Raw genomic sequence first — 13,345 nt, 5'->3', positions numbered from 1 at the left:
CTAGTAGAGTTTGCATTAGATAGGAATGGGGGCAGTTCATTGATAATAACAGGAAGGAAGAATATATGGTTAAAGATGCAGCAAGATTGGCAATTTGCATGAAGTAGAAAGCAAGGTGACCTGTTGAATGTGAGGAGGTAGGAATGTAGATGTTTGAAGAGACAAGAGAAGTATGAGAAAATCAGTAGGAGAGTGAGGAAGATAATCGACATTTAACTTTTTCACTGAGGCTCCTACATGCACTTTAGGTGGGACAGATCTTGGACACTGCAGGATATTTAGTATCCCAGGGTACCAAATGCCAGGTTACCTAAGAATGACTGTAAGTGGGGGAGGGTGCCAAGATGGCTGTCAGGAGGCAACACCTGAATGCAGCTCCCAGTGAATGAGACAAAAAGGGCTAGAGGACTCCATGATTCCAAACGAGGTGCCAGGTTCGTTTCTGTGGGACTGACAGGGCACTGAAAATAGCCCAGGGAAGAAGCCACAGGTGAGACCTGCCGAGGGGGGGAGCAAATCAAGAAGGGGGGCATGTCCCCACCTGAGTTCAGCCGGCTTGGAGGGTCGGGAGACTTCACCCCCTTGGTGCTCGGATTCAGATCCTGTGCTTACCTCATCCCTCCTACAATCTACAGTCCACAAGAGCCCTGCCAGACCATGGGGCGCTGTAGGTTGTTGATGCAGATATGAACAGCGGCTCCTGCTGGGTGTGGCAAGTTGTCACACGGACCTGGGTGGCAGTTTGGACTAACACCAGTGGGACAGACCATCCCACAGAGGGAGGCAGAGTTGAAAGCAGGGAAATAGACCATAAGGCCTGGCAGGTCTCACTTCCACAGAACTCAAACCGAAACGCTCACTAGAGAGCTTGGCAGCAAATCCACCAGTTTGACCCCAACCAGGAAGATCGAGCTCTGGGAGAGGAGCCATTGGGAAGGCGGGGCTAATCTCACCTGCAAACAAACTTCAGGGAAGGACCACCCACCCAACAACCTGACTGAACCTGAGAGAGCCCAGCATCGCCCTCTACAGGCCAAAAAAGATACAGCCAACCTCAATAGAAAAAAAGTCCACTCAGAGACGACTCCTGAAACCACCAACTTCAAAGATCAAAGAGAGAGAGAGAAATCCATGAAGATGGGAAAAAAACAGCACAAAAAGGATGAAACTATCAAAGAACAGAACACTTCTCCTCCTCCCAGGGATCACAACTCCTCATCAAGGGAACAGAAAACGAGAATGAATCTGACGAATTGACAGAAGTAGGCATCAGAAGATGGGTAATAACAAACTTCTCTGAGTTAAAAGACCATTTTCTAACCCAATGCAAAGAAACTAAGAACCTTGAAAAAAAGACGAAATGCTAACTAGAATAAGCAGCTTAGAGAAGAACATTAATGCCTTGATGGAGCTAAAAACACAGTACGAGAACTTTGTGAGGCATACACAAGTTTCAGCAGCCAAATTGATCAAGCAGAAGAAAGGATATCAGAGATAGAAGATCAAATCAATAAAATAAAGTGAGAAGGCAAGATGAGAGAAAAAAGAGTGAAAAAAATGGCCAAAGTCTCCAAGAACGATGGGATTATTGAAAAGACTAATCTATGCTTGATTAGCATACCTGAATGTGACAGGGAGAATGAATCCAAGAAGATATTATCCAAGAGAACTTTTCCAACCTAACAAGGCAGGCCACCATTCAAATCCAGGAAATACAGAGAACACCACAGAGATACTACTCAAGAAGAGCTACCCCAAGGCACATAATTGTCAGATTCACCAGGGTTGAAATGAAGGAAAAGATCCTAAGGGCAGCCAGAGAGAAAGGTCGAGTCACCCACAAGGGAAAGATCATCAGAGTCACAGCGGATCTCTCGGCAGAAACCCTACAAGCTAGAAGGGAGTGGGGGCCAATATTCAACATCCTTAAAGAAAAGAATCTTCAACCCAGGATTTCATATCCTGCCAAACTAAGCTTCATAAGTGAAGGAGAAATAAAATCTTTTATAGACAAGCAATTGCTGAGAGAGTTTGTCACTACAAAGCCTGCCTTACAAGAGTTAAGGAAGTACTAAACAGGCAATGGGACAACCAGTACCAGCCACTGCAAAAACGTATCAAATGGTAAAGAACAATGACTCAAGGAGGAAGCCACATCAACTAATGGGCAAAACAACCAGCCAGTAACAAAATGGTAGGATCAAATTTGAACATAACAGTATTAATGTTGAATGTGAATGGCCTAAATGCTGCAGTCAAAAGACACAGACTGGCAAACTGGATAAAAAGTCAAGACCCATCAGAGTGCTGTATTCAGGAGACCCATCTGATATGCAAAGACTCACACAGACTCAAAATAAAGGGATGGAAGAAGATGTACCAAGCAAATGGAGAGCAAAAGCAGGGGTAGCAATCCTAGTCTCTGATAAAATGGACTTTAAACCAACAAAGATCAAAAGGGACAAAGAAGGGCATTACATAATGGTAAAAGGATCAATGCAACAAGAAGTGCTAACTATCCTAAATATATGTGCACCCAATGCAGGAGCACCCAGATACATAAAGCAAGTTCTTAATGACCTGCAAGGAAACTTAGACTCCCGCACAATAATAGTGGGAGACTTTAACACTCCACTGACAATATTGGACAGATCAACAAGACAGAAAGTCAACAAGGATATCCAGGACTTGAATGCAAGTGAACCTAATAGACATTTACAGGACACTCCACCCCAAATTCACAGAATACACATTCTTCTCAGCACCACATTGCACTTAACTCCGAAACTGACCACATAATTGGAAGTAAATCACTCCTCAGCAAATGCAGAATAACGGAAATCATAACAGTCTCTCAGACCACAGCGCAATGAAATTATAACTCAGAATTAAGAAAAGTACTCACACCCGCACAATGACATGGAAACTGAAGAACTTGCTCCTGAATGACAAATGGATGAACAATGAAATGAAGGCAGAAATAAAAATGTTCTTTGAAACCAATGAGAATGAAGATACAATGTACCAGATCCTATGGGACACATTTAAGGCAGTGCCTAGAGGGAAATTTATAGCAATAAATGTGAACATGAGAAGCAAGAAATGTTCTAAAATCAACACCCTATCATCAAAATTGAAAGAGCTAGAGGAGCAAGATAAAAAAAACTCAAAAGCTAGCAGAAGACAAGAAATAACTAAGATCAGAACAGAACTGAAGGAGATAGAGACACAAAAAAACCTTAAAAAAAAATAAATCCAGGAGCTGGTTTTTTTGAAAAGAACAAAATAGAGAAGAATCAAATAGATGCAATAAAAAAAAAAAAAAGAGGAGATCACCACTGATTCCTAGGAAATACAAACTACCGTCAGAGATTACTACAAACAGCTCTATGCACATAAACCAGTAAATGTGGAAGAAATGGATAAATTCCTGGACACTTACACACTCCCAAGACTAAGCCAAGAAGAAGTTGGAACCCTGAATGGACCAATAACAAGGTCTGAAGTCGAGGCAGCGATTAATAGCCTACCAACCAAAACAAGTCCAGGTCTAGACGGGTTCACAGCCGAATTCTACCAGACATACAAAGAGGAGCTGTTACCATTCCTGTTGAAACTATTCCAAACAATACAAAAAGAGGGAATCCTCCCTAACTCTTTCCATGAGACCAGCATCATCCTGATACCAAAATCTGTCAGAGACACAGCTAAAAAAGAAAACTATAGGCCAATAGCCATGATGAACATTGATGCAAAAATCTTCAATAAAATACTGGCAAACCGAATCCAACAGCACATCAAAAAGCTTATCCACCATGATCAAGTAGGCTTCATCCCAGGGATGCAAGGCTGGTTCAACATACACAAATCTATAAACATGATTCACCACATAAACAGAACTAAAGACAAAAACCACACGAAGGCCTTCCACAAAATTCAACAGCCCTTTATGCTAAAAACTTTCAATAAACTAGCTATCGATGGAACATACCTCAAAACAATAAAAGCTATTTACGAGAAACCCACAGCCAATATCATACTGAATGGGCAAAAACTAGAAGCATTCCCTTTAAAAACTGGCACTAGACAAGGATGTCCTCTCTCACCACTCCTATTCAATATGATATTGGAAATTCTAGCCAGAGCAATTAGGCAAGAAAAAGAAATAAAGGGCATTCAGTTAGGAAAAGAAGAAGTCATAATGTCCCTATTTGCAGATGACTGATTGTGTATTTAGAAGACCCCATTGTCTCAGCCCAAAACCTCCTTAAGCTGGTAAGCAACTTCGACAAAGTCTCGGGATACAAAATCAGTGTGCAGAAATCACAAGCATTCCTATACACCAATAACAGACAAACAGCCAAATCATGAGCAAACTCCCATTTACAATTGCTGCAAAGAGAATAAAATACCTAGGAATACAACTAACAAAGGACATAAAATATCTCTTCAAGGAGACCTAGAAACCACTGATCAAGGAAATAGAGGAAGACACAAACAGACGGAAAAACATTCCATGCTCATGGTGAGGAAGAATCAATATTGTGAAAATGGCCATACTGCCCAAAGTAATTTATAGATTCAATGCTATCCCCATCAAGCTACCATTGACTTTCTTCACAGAACTGGAGAACACCACTTTAAACTTCATATGGAACCAAAAGAGAGCCAGCATAGCCAAGAAAATCCTAAGCAAAAAGAACAAAGTTGGAGACATCACGCTGCCTGGCTTCAAACTATGCTACAAGGCTACAGTAATCAAAACAGCATGATACTGATACCAAAACAGAGATACAGACCAATGGAATAGAACAGAAGCCTTGGAAGCAACACCACACATCTACAGCCATCTGATCTTTGACAGACTGGACAAAAAGAAGCAATGGGGAAAGGATTCCCTGTTTAATAAATGGCATCGAGAAAACTGGCTAGCCATATGCAGGAAGATGAAACTGGACCTCTTCCTTACACCTTATGCAAAAATTAATTCCAGATAGATTAAAGATTTAAACATAAGAACTAACACCATAAAAACCCTAAAAGAAAACCTAGACAACACCATTCAGGACACAGGCACAGGAATGGACTTCATGACTAAAACATCAAAAGCAATGGCAACAAAAGCCAAAATAGATAAATGGGATCTAATTAAACTTAAGAGTTTCTGCACAGCAAAAGAGACAATCATTAGAGTAAACGGGCAACCAACAGAATGGGAAAAATTTTTTGCAATCTACCCATCAGACAAAGGGTTAATATCCAGAATCTACAAAGAACTAAAGTAGATTTACAAGAAAAAAAAAAAACCAACCCATTCAAAAGTGGGCAAAGGATATGAATAGACACTTTTCAAAAGAAGACAAATGGGCGGCCAAGAAACATGAAAAAATGCTCATCATCATTGGTCATTAGAGAAATTCAAATGAAAACCACACTGAGATACCATTTCACTTCAGTTAGAATGGCTGTCATTAAAAAATCTGGAGACAATAGATGCTAGAGAGGATGTAGAGAAAAAGGAACACTTTCACACTGTTGGTGGCAGTGTAAATTAGTTCAACCATTATGGAAGACAGTGTGGCGATTCCTCAAGGATCTAGAAGTAGAAATTCCATTTGACCCAGCAATTCCATTACTGGGTATATACCCAAAGGATTATAAATTGTTTTATTATAAAGACACATGCACACATATGTTCATTGTGGCGCTGTTTACGGTAGCAAAGACCTGGAACCAACCCAAATGCCCATCGATGATAGACTGGACAAAAAAGATGTGGCAGATATGCACCATGGAATAATATGCACTAAAAAATGATGAATTGTGTGTCCTTTGTAGAGACATGGATGAATCTAGAAACCATCATTTCCAGCAAACTGACACAAGAACAGAAAACAAAACACTGCATGTTTTCACTCATAGGTGGGTGATGAACAATAAGAACACAAATACAGGGAAGGGAACAACACTTACAGGGCTAGGTGGGGGAGTGGAGGGGAGGGGAGGGGAGGGACAGCAATGAGGGGGTGAGGAGGATGGGGAGGTATAACACCCAGAGAAATGCCTGATGTAGGTGATGGGGGGTGGAGGGGGATGGAGACAGCAAATCACCATGGCATGTATGTACCTGTGCCACAATCCTGCAGGATGCAGGATGTGCACATGTACCCCGAGCCCAAATACAGTAGAAAAAAAAAGTAGTCATTCTTCGAACCCCAAAACCTCGACTTCACATTTTCAGATTCCCTTAGAACTATTGATTATTGGGCCTTATAAGGCTAACAGTCATGAAAAGGACTAATTAGCATGATTATATGATACTTTTTTTTTCTTTCAGCCACATTTAATAGTATAAGGTTAATGGTGTTGTATGGCCAAGAGGGTTGGATTTAAACAGGGTTAGAGTTTTTCCAGGAGAAGAAAAGAGAAGCAGTTGCTGATGTGAGTGATAAATAATGGATCATATCATTTGAGTTGGATAAGGACAGAAATGAGGGCAGGAAAAGGATAAGGGACTGTGAAAGGTGGTAGCTTTAGTGATTATAGGTCCCACTGGAGCATGTTTGTCTAAAATAGGAAAGAAGATGAGAACACTGGAGGAAAGGAATACAAGGACTGGAGAAGCCAGACTTTTAGAAGGGTCATCTCTGTAGTTATTAAAATTATAATACTTATGCCAGAAGTCAAGTTGAGTATGTGTCAGTAAGCTAAGTATAGTACTAAAGTCCTGAAGGAATGGGATAGAGTTTGGGAGATTAATCCAAGATGGGTAAGTCAAATAAGTAATGGAATTTGTGCTTATGGAGGACGAGCCAGTAATTCCCTGTAAGTCACTGTGGTGATGACTGCCATGGAAATACATGGGAAGAGATGGTGACCTTTCGGATGGAACCTCTTTAGATTCTGTGATTATGGCATCCTAAGGAAAGATAAATTTAGGGTTGAATTCAAATTACATTGAGCATCTGCTAAGTACAGCATGATGTACTAGGTACTGTGGAGATGATAGTAAATCATTTCATTAAAACTGAGTAATAGAAATATAAAGGAAGCTGAAAAAGTGCTGGATGGCCCAAAGGAGGAAGAAATTGTATAAACTCAAGTATTACGACTTCATGGAGGGGTAGATTTCAGATGGGCATTTGATGAATAGAACAAGGACAAATCATGATGGTGTGGTGTCCATAATCTAGGTAAGGGAATTGTTTAACTTCAAGCTTAGCAGTAGCACAATGCAAGGTGTTCTGGGGTAGAGTCATTATTCCCATATTGACTGGAGCTGTGGTGGTGAGAGAAATGACAGGAATTATGATAGTGTTAAATTGTGAAGGACCTTGGATGCCACTGAATGCTAGTTGCTTAGGTAATTAATGGTTATCAAAGGTTTTGAAGAGGAGTCTGATGTTCTCAAGGTAAAATTTTCCTCAATGATGGGCTGAAATGGAAATAGTATAGTGTAGAAGAGGATAAATCCCCGTAAATGGTAAAACATAGAAAAAGAACTTTGCATAGTAGTATGCAAGACTTCCAAATATGTAAATACCCTTAAATGATTAGATATCCGTAGTATTAAAACAAGATTCCTGTTCCTATGCTGTATCTTCCCTTCCTTTTTTAAAAATCGAGACAGAGTCTCTGTGTTGGCTAGTGTGGCCCTGAACTTCTGGGCTCAAATGATCCTCCCACCTCAGCCTCATGAGTAGCTGGGACTATAGGCATGTGCCACTGCACGCAGCCCTTAGTTTGTGTTTAATTTAGACATCTTGCCTCCTTTATAAGTTTTCTTTACTTGACTTTCCAAACAGCACAGTCTCATTTTCCTCCAATCTCTCAGGTTACTCCTTCTCTAAGTATAGTTGTGCTTCTCCTTTTGCTTTTTTTGTGTTCATTGGTACACCCACTCCCTTGGCCATTTTGTGGCTTCACATACTACTGAAAACTGCCATATTTATATCCTAATCCAAACCTCTCTGATGAGCATTATGTCCATATCCAGCTTCCTTCTTGGCTATCTAGTAAATATCTTAAATTCGATGTCAGTATGTCCAAAGCTGAATTTCTGATCTTACTCCCAAAACCTGCTTTCCCTGGCACCTTCTTTCACTCAGTTGCTCTGTCCAATAACCTTGAAGGCAATCCCGATGCCTCCAATTCCTTCGCACTCCAAATCCAATCTACTAGAAATGCCGTTGCCTTTACCTTCAGAATATATCCAGAATATGATCACTAAACCTCTTTAAGTGGTCTCCTTCCTTCTACTCTTTTACAGTGCATTTCAAAATAACCATAGTGATCTTTTGAAGATACGACTTAGATATTGTCATTCTGTGCTGAAAACCCTCTAAGGGCTCCCCATCTCAAGAGTAAAAGCTACAGTCTTTAAAGTGACCAGAAGGACCTCCAATTAGGACTTGACAAATTGACCCATGACCAAATTGGGCCCATTACCTGTTTTTATATGACCAGTGAGCTACGAATGGTTTTTATATTTTTAAATGGTTAAAAAATATCAAAATTGATATTTTTGAGTGCAAATTATGTGTAATTGAAATTTCAGTGTCTGTAATTAAGTTTTATTGGAACAGAGCCACACCCATTTGTTCACAGATTGCCTATGGCTACATTTGCACTACAAAGGCAGAGTTGAGTAGTAGAGACCTTATGGCATGAAAAGCCTGATGTATTTACTATCTGGCACTTAAAAGAAAGTTTGCCAGCCTCTGCCATATATGGTCTGGCCCCCTCACCCCCACCTTTCTGTCCTCTCTGTCCTCCTCTCCAGCCCACCCCACTGCAGCCACTTTGGATTCCTTATTACTATTCTTCTACTTCCACAGGCACACCCTTAGGGCCACTGCTTTAGCTCTTTCCCCTGCTGGAAGTGCTCAATTAATACATATCTACATAGCTAACTGTTCATCCTATCAAGTCTTTGCTTAGGTGCCACCTTTGCAGTGAAGCCTTGATCATCAGTTTAAAATTGCACTGCCACTGCATTGTGCTTACTCTGTTGCCTCCTCAACTTGCTTGCTCTTTTTTCCAAGCATTTCACACCTTCTAACATATTGTTTAATTCCCCTAATTTTACGTTTATTGTTTTTTTTTTTTTTTTTTTTTTTTTTGAGACGGAGTTTCGCCCTTGTTACCCAGGCTGGAGTGCAATGGCGCGATCTCGGCTCACCGCAACCTCCGCCTCCTGGGCTCAGGCAATTCTCCTGCCTCAGCCTCCTGAGTAGCTGGGATTACAGGCACGCGCCACCATGCCCAGCTAATTTTTTGCACTTTTAGTAGAGACGGGGTTTCACCATGTTGACCAGGATGGTCTCGATCTCTCGACCTCGTGATCCACCCGCCTCGGCCTCCCAAAGTGCTGGGATTACAGGCTTGAGCCACCGCGCCCGGCGCACGTTTATTGTTTTTTGATTGTTTCCCTCTTTTGGACTTAGACCACAAGGGCAAGGATTTTTGTCTGTTTTGTTCACTGTTGGTAGCCAAAGTGCCTAGCACAGTGCCTGGGATATTACAGGTGTTCAGTAAGTACTTGTTGAAATGCATTGAATTTTTGGTTCATTGACCAAGTGAGTCATCTGTCTGGCTGAATGTTGTTTTGTCACATAAGGTACCATTGATTGGGAAGGGCAAATAACTGTTTATTTTAGTGAAGGGATGTGTTTTTCTGTTAACCACTCTTTTGATTGGTTACTCAATAAGAGCTTTTCCATTTTGCTCACTGACAGTAAATATTCAGGAACTATTCTGGTTCAACTTAGCTGGGTCATTTAGTATATTTTAGATTCAGATTATGGCCATCACATCTTCTTTGTACATACTGTTAGTTGAGAAAAGACCTTTTGGCCTCTGCCCATTGTTACAAGCCTTCAAGTGATATGGTAAAGTAGAGCTTTTCCATCATGATAGGTATTTTTGGGTAAGGAGGAATAGCTGGAGTTTGGAACTAGGCGAGAATTTTATATTAGCTATTGATAAGTAATTGATAGGCTTATTAGCTTAACCTTCTTTCATGTGCCTATTAATATAAAAGGAAACTTCCAGAAGAAAATACTGAAATTCAGTTTTCTTTTAACATTAGTAGTGCATAGAAATAATGCCACCATGTAGAGAAAATTGAATATATTTGAAGGGATTTGGGGAGAGTATTGGATTTATGTCTGTTTGCTCTTACTTTCCTTAGTGTTATTTGTTTGTTTTTGAGATGAAGTCTCTCTCTTGTTGCCCAGGGTGGAGTACAGTGGCACGATCTTGGCTCACTGCAACCTCTGCCTCCTGGGTTCAAATGATTCTCCTGCCTCAGCCTCCTGAGTGGCTGGGATTACAGTCACGCCACCACCATGTTTGGCTAATTTTGGTATTTTTAGTAGAGACGAGGTTTCACCATGTTGACCAGGCTGGTCTTGATCTCCTGACCTCAAATGATCTGCCTGCTTCAGCCAACCAAAGGGCTGTGATTACAGGCATGAGCCACCTTGCCTGGCCCCTTAGTGTGTTCTGATTTGATTCCTCTTTGTATTCTCCATACTAGTCAGCATATACATGCTAATTAATAGGCAATTAGTAAGTGTTTACTCGTAATTCTCACATAATTTATCTTAAAGTGATCTTCTTGGAGAGCCAGTGAGGTGTCTTTTTCTAACCTTTTCTTGCCCATCTTTAATACGGTAGATGTGTGGTGTTTCTTTCATAAAGAAATAAAAACTATTTATTTTGACATAGCTTGTTTTAGAGACGTGGCCTATATTAGTTTAACAAAATTGAAGGTTTTCTATTCAGTTACTGTTGTGAGAGTAAATTTACTGGATTCTATGACAAACTTTGCAAAACATTACTTGGGATTTTTAAAGTATTGCTGGGTGAGGTGGCTCATGCCTATAATCCCAGCACTTTGGGAGGCTGAGGCAGGCGGATCACAAAGTCAAGAGATCAAGGCCATCCTGGCCAACATGGTGGAACCCTGTCTCTACTAGAATACAAAAATTAGCCGGGTGTGGTGGTGCACGCCTGTAGTCCCAGCTATTCAGGAGGCAGAGGCAGAGGCAGGAGAATTGCTTGAACCTAGGAGGCGGAGATTGCAGTGAGCTAAGGTTGCGCCACTACACCCCAGCCTGGCACCTGGCCACAGAGAGAGACTGTCTCAAAAAAAAAAAAAGCATTTTTACATTCTCTTCATTGTATTTCAGGAGAAAAAAAAATCCCTAAATATCTACCTAAGTTTCCTAGTTTGAATATAGCTAGCAAAGTTGTTAGAGATTTACCCAAAAACTTGGAAAACTTATGTCTACACAGAAACCTGCACATGAATGCTTTTAAGAATTTATTCGTAATTGCCAAAATTTGGAATCAAGATATCCTTCAGTAGGTGAATGGATAAATTATGGTATATCCGTACAATAGAATGTTGTTCAGCAATAAAAAGAAATGAGCTGTCGGCCAGGTGAGGTGTCTCAAGCCTGTAATCCCAGCACTTTGGGAGGCCGAGGCGGGTAGATCATGAGGTCAGGAGATCTAGACCTTCCTGACCAACGTGGTGAAACCCCGTCTCTACTAAAAATACAAAAATTAGCTGGGCGTGGTGCCACGTGCCTGTAGTCTCAGCTACTTGGGAGGCTGAGGGAGAAGAATTGCTTGAACCAGGAGGTGGAGGTTACAGTAAGCCGAGATTGCTCACTGCGTTCCAGCCTGGTGACAGCAAGACTTCGTCTCAAAAAAGGAAAAAAGAAGAAGAAGAAAAAAAGAACTATCAAGCCATGAAAATGATGGAGAAACCTTAAATGCATATTGCTAAGTGAAGCTAGTCTCAAAAGGCTGCATATGATATATAATTCTAACTCTATGACATTTCTGAAAAAGGTAAAATTATAGACTGAGAAAAAAATTAGTGGTTACCAAGGGTGGGGAAGGTAGGAGGGTCAAATAGGTCAAATAGCACAGGGCATTCCCAGGGCCATTAAACTGTTTTGTATGATACTGTAATGGTAAATGCATGTCATTTGTAAAAGTCTGTAGAATGTACAGTATAAAGAGTGAACCCTAATGTAAAAGATGAACTTAATAATAATGTATCATCATTGGTTTATCAGTGGCAATAAATGTGCCACACTAAGGCAATATGTCAATAATAGGAGAAGCTATGTGTGGTGGGTGCTGGGGAGAAGAGGTATATGGGAGTTCTTTCCACTTTCCACTCAACCTTTCTGTAAACCTAAAGCTGCTCTAGACAATAATATCCATTAATTGAAAAAAGGTGCTCAATTAAAAAGTGACACGCATTCCTTTATATATAATACTACCTTCTGCATAAGGAAGGAGGTACATAGTTAATATTTTCTTATGAAGGAGAGCATAGTTAATATTTTTCTAATCTTTTTCAGAGAAACATACATATATCTCATGTATAAAGAAATTGTTTCTACTGACATTAGGAAATTTGAGGTGTGTTTTTTTTCCCCTTGAAGCCATTTATTGAGTGTATACTATTTGTAAGATATTATTAGGTATTTTTGTATAACATGTCTATTTAGTTTGAAGTAGATACTAATCACTCCATTGCATGGATGAGAAAACTGTGGCTCAGATAAGGGAAGTGGGAAAGCTGGTACTTGACTCCAAAGCCTGGGTGCTCTATGGTCCTAGTAATTCATACAGATTTTTTTTTTTTTTTTTTTTTTTTTGTGCAATAGCTAAAGTTTGTCCCTGAAAGTAAATGTAAGTCCTTTAGAGCTAAAACAATATTAAAGAGGATTGTCTAGATATGAATCTTGACTCTTACTGTTTATGATAATTTTATTTAGGTTATGTTATCTGTTTATGCTTTAGTTTCCTTATGTGTTCATTGTAGACAGTAATTGAGATTGTTAGGAGGGTTGAGTTAATAAATGAAACAGAACAGGGCCAAGCACAAAGTCTGAGCTCCATACATGTAATTCCACTAATTAATAATGGAATTATTTCTCATTTTATAAATGAAAGAAACAGAGACCCAAGGAAATTAAGTGACTCTCTGAGTCACATAGCTTCTAAAGTCACATAGCTATTAACGAACAAAGTTAGTTTTTTAAAAAATTTTAAGACCAGAATTTTATCTGTTCACCTTTTTTTTTTCTTTTTAAAAAAGAAAAACTCTCAAAAAAGATTGTAGTTTCTCCGTATCTGTTTAGAGTAAACCAGATATATTATAAATTAGGATTTTTCTCAATCAGATTGATAAATAGGAAAAAGCACTGGTCTATAATTTAGGTTCCAAATCATATCTTGTCCTTACTTTGCTATATAACCTTAAATATTTTATTCTGTTTCGTTTGTAAAATGAGGGTAGAGTTGGTCAGATGAT

At 39.9% G+C, this 13,345-nt stretch overlaps 1 protein-coding gene across 7 annotated transcripts in view; it reads left to right on the top strand.

Moving 5' to 3' along the window:
* Positions 1-13,345, top strand: part of STRBP (spermatid perinuclear RNA binding protein) — a 172,644-nt gene that overhangs the window by 79,896 nt on the left and 79,403 nt on the right. The window contains exon 1 of one of the 7 annotated variants that reach the window (XM_074395315.1): positions 11,486-12,447. The exons of the other annotated variants lie outside the window; for them this stretch is intronic. The gene's annotated coding sequence lies outside the window, so the exon portion shown is untranslated. Of the gene's footprint in view, positions 1-11,485; positions 12,448-13,345 lie in introns of those variants that run through there. 7 annotated transcript variants of the gene reach the window in all.

The sequence above is a fragment of the Saimiri boliviensis genome, chromosome 2, assembly GCF_048565385.1.
Source record: "Saimiri boliviensis isolate mSaiBol1 chromosome 2, mSaiBol1.pri, whole genome shotgun sequence".
NCBI classification, from domain to species: Eukaryota; Metazoa; Chordata; class Mammalia; order Primates; family Cebidae; genus Saimiri; species Saimiri boliviensis.
The sequence above is the reverse complement of the archived record's forward strand: the minus strand, read 5'-3'. Positions and strand labels throughout refer to the sequence as shown.